A 10,081-nucleotide genomic window follows, 5' to 3' on the forward strand; every position below is an offset into this window, starting at 1 on the left:
ACCCAGTCATTAAAACCTTACCTTATCGCATGGGTGAATCCTCTCCTCCATATGAACGGCCGGGTCATCCAGGACTGGACCAGAACATCCGATGCTTGAAGCTCGGCCGCGAAGGTTTCTTGGAGACTTGAGTGGATGTGCCAAACACTGGGTGGTGCATCGGGCAACACAGAGCGATGAGGTGTAGCCATACTGTAGAGTCTTCCACAGCAATCATTTCCTGTTCTTTACTAACTAGAGAGAGAGAGAGAGAGAGAGAGAGAGACAGGTGTAGCTATACTGTAGAGTCTTCCACAGCAATCATTTCCTGTTCTTTACTAACTAGAGAGAGAAAGAAAGAGACAGACAAAGAGAGAGAGACAGACAGAGAGATGTAGCTATACTGTAGTCTTCCACAGCAATCATTTCCTGTTCTTTACTTACTAGAGAGAGAGAGACAGAGACAGAGAAAGAGACACAGACAGAGAAAGAGACAGAGACAGAGAAAGAGACAGAGATACAGACAGAGACACAGAGACATAGCCAAAGAGACACAGAGAGAGAGAGAGAGAGAGAGAGAGAGAGAGAGAGAGAGAGAGAGGTGTAGCTATACTGTAGACTGTGTAGAGTCTTCCACAGCAATCAGCAACACACACACACAGACGTACACACAGTGCTGGGAGGGAGGAAGGACAGGCAGCATGGTGGTACATTGTTTATTACGGAACGAAATTCGCGTTACAGCTGCAAGGTGCTCTCAACCACAATGCCTTACAAAACCAGCAGTAGTTACCTCCTCCTGCTGCAGCGACCTCCCCAAGACGGAGGGCCCCCAGACCCCGCCCAGCGAGGGGGCACCTCCCCGGCCACCTGGCCAAAGGAGCAGCCCTCCATCTGGCAAGCCATGGGTTCAATCCTGGGACCGAACTTGCAGCCGGCCAGACGAGAAGCCCTCCCTCAACCAGTCAGCCAGAGAGGTGCGCCCCCGCCGACAGGGCCCAGAAGCCTTCCGCATCGGGCGGGTCACCACAGCCTCCTCTTCTTGCTGCTCAGGAACACAACAGGCTAAAAGGCAACAGTTACACACACGGACATATAAAAAAAAGAAATCCTAACCGACATCTCAGAGGGAGACGCCCAAAGGCGGACTCAAACGCAGAACGGAACACACCCGTTCTGTGAAAGAGCCAACCGTTGTACCCCTAACACCCTAGGCCCCACCAGCCTCCTCCTGTGAGGAAAACTGGTCCTCAGTTTGGGCAGCTCGGAAGGAGCTACCCTGGCGGCAAAGCTCTAACACAGACTGGCCCGCGTAAAACCCTGCCGCCTATACTATCACCTTGCCAGACCTCCCTACGGGAGAATCTGACATCTATCTGCGCGTCTTTCAAGCGTTGCTCCGACTCCCTATCCGCCCGACCACCCGTCCGCCCGCCCGTTCCCACGTACGCCCGCCCGTCCGCCCATCCGCCCCCCGCCCCCCACCCGCCCGCAAGCGTGCGAGCAGAGGTACGACGAGCGTCAGTGCGGCGGAACGTAGCGTACGGGTTCCGTGCGTTCGTACGTGTGGCCGTACGGTTCAGCGTAGACGCTGCTGCCTGCCTACCTGACCGAGGGTGGCGTGCCCGCCCGACAACCTGACCGCAAGGTGGCCTGCCTACCTATCTGATGGCCCGACTGCCAGCCTGACCACCAGATAGCTTGCCTGTCACCTGCTAGCCTGACTGCCAGGTGGCACACCCGCCCGTCGGCCTGATGGACAGACGGCCACGCCCATGCCTTCCTGACACAGTGATTAGCTAAGTCCCCCGCCAACACCCCACACAAAAAAAAGACACTCACACAAAAAAAAAACTCACACACCCTACATAACCGGCACCGTAGTGCTACCCAAACCTCAGCTGCTCCCGCGTTGCACACCGCCACCGCCGTTGGTCGCCCGGCAGCATCCACCCAGCGCCTCGCCAGGGACAACAGCTAAAGAGCTAGGGAGGAAGGGGGTTATGGGGAAAAAAACATACATAGAAATGAAATCCTAGCAGTCACACAGCAACACACAGCAAAAGGTCAATCACACGGCAGGCCTGCCATCACACACACAAACACACACAGCACACACTAAACCAAATACCGTGGATATACCGTAGTGACGTGATGTGATGTCCTCGCTGCACGCGCCTCCGGACTGCCACACACACACACGCTAGCTATTGGGTATAAACACACGGGAAAAAGGCATACAAAAAAAAGACATCCTAAATAAAATAACACACACAAGCACTCAGCGGGGGTTTGGGGAGGCAGACGGCGGAGGGCCAGTTAGCATGGGAAAGGGGAATCGCCCTGCCCCAGGAGATGGATATGGTCTTGGCACCCCCCCCCTGGCGTGAAGGTTTACCCAACACACCAGGCGGTAAGGCTCGACACAACCCAAATCCCAGAAGGTTCATCCCCCAACCCACTTCCAGCCCACCAACCATTCTACCCCACCCGCCCTTACCCACTGAGCACCCACAGACATACACCAAAAAAAAGACTCCACTCCCATCAGACTCCTTGGAAGAAGGCAGCCTGATCCACCTAATAAAAAAGCCAGGCTCAACCTTACGGAAGAGTCTGGCAAAGCTTCGGCGGAGACAACGCGAAAGGCAACGCCTGGCCAAGCAGAGCCCGACCGCTCTGGCCCCCGGAAGAGAGACCAGAGTAGCTAGAGTCGGCTTCCTCCTACGGAGAAAACCGACAAAAAAACTTCAGACATCTCGGAGGGAGACCGCCTGAAGGTGGAAGACTCAAACGCAGAACGGAATTACACCCGTTCTGTGAAAGAGCCAACCGGTGTTACACCTAACACCCTAACACCCTAAGCTCCCTACACCAGCTAAACAAACACCCTACACCCTGACGTGCTGCTCCCGCGCTGCGCCGATGCTCTCCACTTACGCGCCTCTGAAAGAACAAGACCGACTTAGACACAACCCAGGAGACAGTGACAGAGAATTAGACACACTATGAAAATTATACAAGAGCAACAGTGTTTAATGATCTCGTTATTTGACCGACTATCATTTCATTACTATTATTGGTATTGTTATATTCATTACTATTATTGGTATTGTTATATTCATTACTATTATTGGTATTATCAAAATCATTATCATTGTTTACCTGGACGCCAGAGGATACAGGCAAGGGACGACACACGCAACCGCCTCCATCGACGTGTCTCTCCAGCTGGGACAACACGCTGGAAGTACAGGGAGACTCAGACATGTGGAGAGGCAGCAGCGGAGACATCCAGACATCTTGGCTCAGACACAGGTGGCTGCTCCATTAACCCGGCAGCAGCGATGGGTCAAGTTTGTGGCTTTACCGTGTAGCAGCAATGGGTCAAGTTTGTGGCTTTACCGTGTAGCAGCAATGGGTCAAGTTTGTGGCTTTACAGTGTAGCAGCAATGGGTCAAGTTTGTGGCTTTACAGTGTAGCAGCAATGGGTCAAGTTTGTGGCTTTACAGTGTAGCAGCAATGGGACAAGTTGTGGCTTTACAGTGTAGCAGCAATGGGTCAAGTTTGTGGCTTTACAGTGTAGCAGCAATGGGTCAAGTTTGTGGCTTTACAGTGTAGCAGCAATGGGTCAAGTTTGTGGCTTTACAGTGTAGCAGCAATGGGTCAAGTTTGTGGCTTTACAGTGTAGCAGCAATGGGTCAAGTTTGTGGCTTTACAGTGTAACAGCTATGTGTCAAGTTTGTGCCTTGATATTAAAACCCCCAAAAATAGGCTGGTTAGGCTATACAAGGCCATGGCTTTATCTAACCTCTTCTTGAATGTATCTATGGTATTGGCACCCACAACATGGCCCCCAAGCCTGTTCCACTCATCCACCACTCTGTTAGTAAACCAATTCTTGCCTATGTCTTTGATGAATCTGAATTTGTCTAAATTTAAACCATTGCCACAAGTACTACCTGGCTCTTTTACTATCAAAATCTTATTGACATCCCTTTTATTAAATCCCTTCATCCATTTATAGACTTCGATAAAGTCTCCTCGCAACCTTCGCCTTTCTAGAGAGTGTAGATTTAACTGCTTCAGCCTGTCTTCATAAGGCGAGTTTCTCACCCCCTGAATCATCTTTGTCATCCTCCTCTGTACAGATTCTAACACCTTGATATCCATTCTATAGTAGGGGGACCAGAACTGAACTGCATAATCGAGATGAGGTCTAACTACTGCTAAGTAAAGTTTGAGGATGACTTCAGCGCTCCTGTTGCTCACGATCCTTGAGATGAAACCAAGTACTCTGTTGGCACGATTTTTGGTCTGAATGCATTGAGCCCTAGGACGGAGGTCAGCGCTCACTAGGACTCCTAAGTCTCTCTCACGCCCAGACCTGCTTAGAGGAGTGCCATTTAAGGAGTAATTGTGTGAGGGGTTATTCCAGCCTACACTCAAAATGCTACACTTCCCGACATTGAATTCCATCTGCCACTTCCCCGCCCAATCATATAGTCTGTCAAGCTCATCCTGGAGAACGCTAGCGTCCCTGTCTGATTAGATTACTCTACCGATCTTGGTGTCATCAGCAAACTTGTTGACATCACTACTAATTCCAGTGTCCAAGTCATTGATGTAAATAATAAAAAGCAGAGGACCCAGCACCGACCCCTGAGGGACTCCACTCGTAACACTGCCCCATTCAGATTTCCTACCATTGATTCAAACTCTCTGCTTCCTACCACTAAGCCACGCCCTGATCCAGTTCAAAACTTTACCAGCTCCGCCGTGAGCCTGTAATTTTAGTAATAGCCGGTGATGGGGAACTTTGCCAAACGCTTTACTGAAATCTAGATACAATATGTCATAGTTTTCATCTCGGTCAACTGCCTCGATTACTTTAGTGTAGAAGGACAACAGGTTAGTAAGGCAAGACCTATCCTTTGTGAGCCCATGCTGTGAATCATGAATTAAATTATGCTTTTCTAGATGGTCCAGAATGCTCCCGGCTATAATTTGTGGCTTTACCGTGTAGCAGCGACGGGCCAAATTTGTGGCTTTACCGTGTAGCAGCGACGGGCCAAATTTGTGGCTTTACCGTGTAGCAGCGACGGGCCAAATTTGTGGCTTTACCGTGTAGCAGCGACGGGCCAAATTTGTGGCTTTACCATGTAGCAGCGACGGGACAAATTTGTGGCTTTACCATGTAGCAGCGACGGGCCAAATTTGTGGCTTTACCGTGTAGCAGCGACGGGTCAAATTTGTGCCATGATTTAAACTCCCCAAAATAGATGATACCTAAACTGATCACAAATGCTTTGATATATATTATGAAATGGTTTGTGTGCGGGGTGATTTTTCTCGCTTGGAGGGACCATTAAGAAACATGACCCCCGCTGCTACCACCACCACCAGTTAAGGTCAACAAAATTGTAATGCCAAAATTTAATTAAGTACGGGAAAGATAGAAATTAGGGAGGATAAGTAGTTTTAAGTATGTTTAAGAAAGTATAAATTCCATCTCTATCTCTCATGTACATAATTGAATTTTTCTTAAACTAAAAAATGGTCAAATCATCACCGATCTCTCCTATTAAGCATATATTCATTTTTGCAATTCCTAACATTATATACTCCTTTAAATAATTTTTCACACATATACAAATACTCTTCTTACATATACCCTATACTGTCCAAACCCCTTATGCAATAGTTAACCAGCATCTTCATTCTTTCATCCCTGTGCTGTCCAAACCCATTATGCAAGAGTTAACCAGCATCTCCATTCTTTTATCCCTGTGCTGTCCAAACCCATTATGCAAGAGTTAACCAGCATCTTCATTCTTTCATCCCTATACTGTCCAAACCCATTATGCAAGAGTTAACCAGCACCTTCATTCTTTCATCCCTGTGCTGTCCAAACCCATTATGCAAGAGTTAACCAGTATCTTCATTCTTTCATCCCTTACACTGGTAAACTCTGGAGCAGCCTTCCTTTGTCTATATTTCCTCCTGCCTTTGACTTTAATTCTCTCAAGAGGAATGACGTATCGAGACACCTCTCCTCCCGAAACTGACCTCCCTTTTGGCAGCTCATAACTTTTGCCTCTGAAGGAGCAGCGATTAACCCCTTCCCGGCAGAGGATCTATATAGAGAAGTTTGGAAATTGGGACTTTGTCAGCGAGTCTGTATATAGACGTTTGCTCTCATTTGCCCACATTAGAGAGTAGCATGGTCTATATACAGTCGGCCCTCTAAAAGATCTTCTATGACAATCCGTATAAAACCGAAACCGAGCTATTGGAAACCGTACTATTTGAGGGGTGACTGTATAGACGTCAATCTGGAATGCCCACTTGTGGGGAATCTATATATACACGTATGGATGAAAATCGACACCGTCTATACAGAGACTATTTTTCTGAGGTAGTACTACATATGTAATGCCCCGGGCTTTTATTTTCTCTTTTTCTATTTCCCAACACGGCCTCTGCGTGTATCGAAACACACAAGAAATTAATCAAGACAAGGAGAGGGTATTCCCCGGCTGCCTGGGATTGAACCCACGACCAGCGTGACGGGAGAGCCACTCCTTACCGAGTCGGCCAAAGAGGTACCCCACTGGCTAAGTGGGTTATGGGAGGCTCGTTCATCAGGCCGCACTACAGATGAACATCAACAGCGTCTATACAGAGACTATTTTTTGGGGGGGGTAAAACATACGTCTACCCTGCCGCCGGGAAGGGGTTAACAGCATTTTTCTAAACCTATTTTCTGGTTGCCCTAGAGTGGTTTCTTTAGCTGTAAAAAACAATATCCATTATCCACACAACTATATCAAAATGCTTACCGGTCTCCCCAGCTGAAGAGATCACGGACAGAGGAGGTCATGTGCGCCTCCCCAAGCCCATGTCCCCTGGCGTCCATCTCCCGGAACACTGCCACACAAACAAACGCTAGCTATGGGTATAAAAAAAGATTACGTGCAAAAAGTTCACACACAAAAAAATACATCCTAACAAAATAACAGTGCGAAGGCATACCGCCAACGCACACACACACACAATCATACGACAGGCCTGCCATTCACACACAGACGCACACACAAGAGAGCCCACTTAACCAAACCGTCGGTGTCGTCGCGATGAGTCCTCTGCATGGTCCGTCCGCGGCATCCTGGAAAAACAGAGAGGCATATTAGAAAAGGGAACATTAAGGGCCGCTTCCACAGTCCATCACAGTCTTTGTAACACTCCCGAACCAAGCTATAGAATCCCATACTGTTCAAAATGGCGCGGTCTTCGATGACACACTAAATACACAGAGCTTTTCCTGTATTGTGTCATCAAATTTGTGGACTTGAATATAAACAGGATCTCAGCTCACTCATCTCCCTTCTCTTCCCTTTCCTTCGTAGCATAAACACACAAGACCTTTCCTGAATAGTTTTGTCAAATTTGTGAACTTGATTATAAACAGGATCTCATCTCTCAATCTCATCTCCCTTCTCTTCCCTTTCCTTCATATCATAAACACAGAGCTTTTCCTGTAGTCTCGTCAAATTTGTGAACTTGAATATAAGCAGGATCTCGGCTCACTCGTCTCTCAATCTCATCTCCTTCTCTTCCCTTTCCTTCATATCATGAATATATAAAACCTTTCCTGTATAGTTTCGTCAAATTTGTGAACTTGAATATAAACACCAGACACTATACAGGGAAATTTTGAAGGCTCTGGTACTGGTTTGGGAGCTTACTAACCCGTCATGGAGAACTGTGAAATTGGCGCTTAAACATGGGTGCAGAATTATAGCTATGCGAAAGTAAAATTACTTTTGTATAGTGCATGAAACTGGCCATCACGGGGAGTTAACTCATGGCAACAAAATATATTACTAACCCCGGATTGTGAGTGAGATTGAAAATTTAAAGCAGCATTATGAGAGAGAGCACCATGCAGACATTAACTAGAATTTCGGTTAATTCACATTCATGTACGGATTGAGATATCGGCAAGGCTTGAAGCTGCCGATATCTTTACATGGAGGAGGCGCCTGGCTGGGACTGACAATTATACAGTGACAAAACAAACTAGGACTGACAATTATACAGTGACAAAACAAACTAGGACTGACAATTATACAGTGACAAAACAAACTAGGACTGACAATTATACAGTGACAATACAAACTAGGACTGACAATTATACAGTGACAAAACAAACTAGGACTGACAATTATACAGTGACAATACAAACTAGGACTGACAATTATACAGTGACAAAACAAACTAGGACTGACAATTATACAGTGACAAAACAAACTAGGACTGACAATTATACAGGGACAAAACAAACTAGGACTGACAATTATACAGTGACAAAACAAACTAGGACTGACAATTATACAGTGACAAAACAAACTAGGACTGACAATTATACAGTGACAAAACAAACTAGGACTGACAATTATACAGTGACAAAACAAACTAGGACTGACAATTATACAGTGACAAAACAAACTAGGACTGACAATTATACAGTGACAAAACAAACTAGGACTGACAATTATACAGTAACAATACAAACTAGGACTGACAATTATACAGTGACAAAACAAACTAGGACTGACAATTATACAGTGACAAAACTAACTAGGACTGACAATTATACAGTGACAAAACAAACTAGGACTGACAATTATACAGTGACAAAACAAACTAGGACTGACAATTATACAGCGACGAAACAAACTGATGACCAGAGCCGGGCACCACAAACACACTAGAAAGAATCTCAAGCAAAAGATAACTTGGACTTATTAAAAGAAAGGAAGGGATGAAGATAGACAGGAGGAGGAGGAGAGAGAATGAACGAAAGGAAATGACATGTAAGATTTAACCACTAGAAAGAACATCACGCAAAAGATAACTTAAGACTTACTAAAAGGAAGGAAGGGATGAAGATAGACAGAGAGGAGGAGGAGGAGGAGGAGGAGAGAATGGACGACAGGAAATGACATGCAAAATTTGACCATCAGAAAGAACGTCACGCAAAAGATAACTTGGACTTATTAAAAGGAAGGAAGGGATGAAGATAGACAGAGAGGAGGAGGAGGAAGAGGAGGAGGAGAGAATGGACGATAGGAAATGACATGCAAGATTTGACCATCAGAAAGAACGTCACGCAAAAGATAACTTACTTATTAAAAGGAAGGACGGAATGAATTAAGACAGACAGAGAGGAGGAGGAGGAGGAGGAGGAGAGAATGAACGAAAGGAAATGACATGTAAGATTTAACCACTAGAAAGAACGTCACGCAAAAGATAACTTGGACTTATTAAAAGGAAGGACGGAATGAAGATAGACAGAGAGGAGGAGGAGGAGGAGAGAATGGACGACAGGAAATGAGATGCAAGATTTAACCACTAGAACGAACGTCACTCAAAAGATAACTTACTTATTAAAAGGAAGGAAGGGATGAAGATAGACAGAGAGGAGGAGGAGGAGGAGGAGGAGGAGAGAATGGACGACAGGAAATGACATGCAAAATTTGACCATCAGAAAGAACGTCACGCAAAAGATAACTTACTTATTAAAAGGAAGGACGGAATGAATTAAGATAGACAGAGAGGAGGAGGAGGAGGAGGAGGAGAGAATGAACGAAAGGAAATGACATGTAAGATTTAACCACTAGAAAGAACGTCACGCAAAAGATAACTTACTTATTAAAAGGAAGGACGGAATGAAGATAGACAGAGAGGAGGAGGAGGAGGAGGAGGAGAGAATGGACGACAGGAAATGACATGCAAAATTTGACCATCAGAAAGAACGTCACGCAAAAGATAACTTGGACTTATTAAAAGGAAGGACGGAATGAAGATAGACAGAGAGGAGGAGGAGGAGGAGGAGAGAATGGACGACAGGAAATGACATGCAAGATTTAACCACTAGAACGAACGTCACGCAAAAGATAACTTAAGACTTATTAAAAGGAAGGAAGGGATGAAGATAGACAGAGAGGAGGAGGAGGAGGAGGAGGAGAGAATGGACGACAGGAAATGACATGCAAAATTTGACCATCAGAAAGAACGTCACGCAAAAGATAACTTG

General features: G+C 46.0%; 1 long non-coding RNA gene across 1 annotated transcript; it reads right to left on the reverse strand.

Moving 5' to 3' along the window:
- Positions 1-2,495: 2,495 nt before the first annotated feature.
- Positions 2,496-9,111, reverse strand: LOC126984314 (uncharacterized). Its single transcript, XR_007736571.1, has 3 exons — positions 6,822-9,111; positions 3,145-3,223; positions 2,496-2,925 (listed from the first exon to the last, which is right to left on the reverse strand). It is a non-coding gene; the product is annotated as an uncharacterized LOC126984314 (long non-coding RNA).
- Between the last annotated feature and the right edge of the window lie 970 nt (positions 9,112-10,081).

The sequence above is a fragment of the Eriocheir sinensis genome, chromosome 57 (genome assembly GCF_024679095.1).
Source record: "Eriocheir sinensis breed Jianghai 21 chromosome 57, ASM2467909v1, whole genome shotgun sequence".
NCBI classification, from domain to species: Eukaryota; Metazoa; Arthropoda; class Malacostraca; order Decapoda; family Varunidae; genus Eriocheir; species Eriocheir sinensis.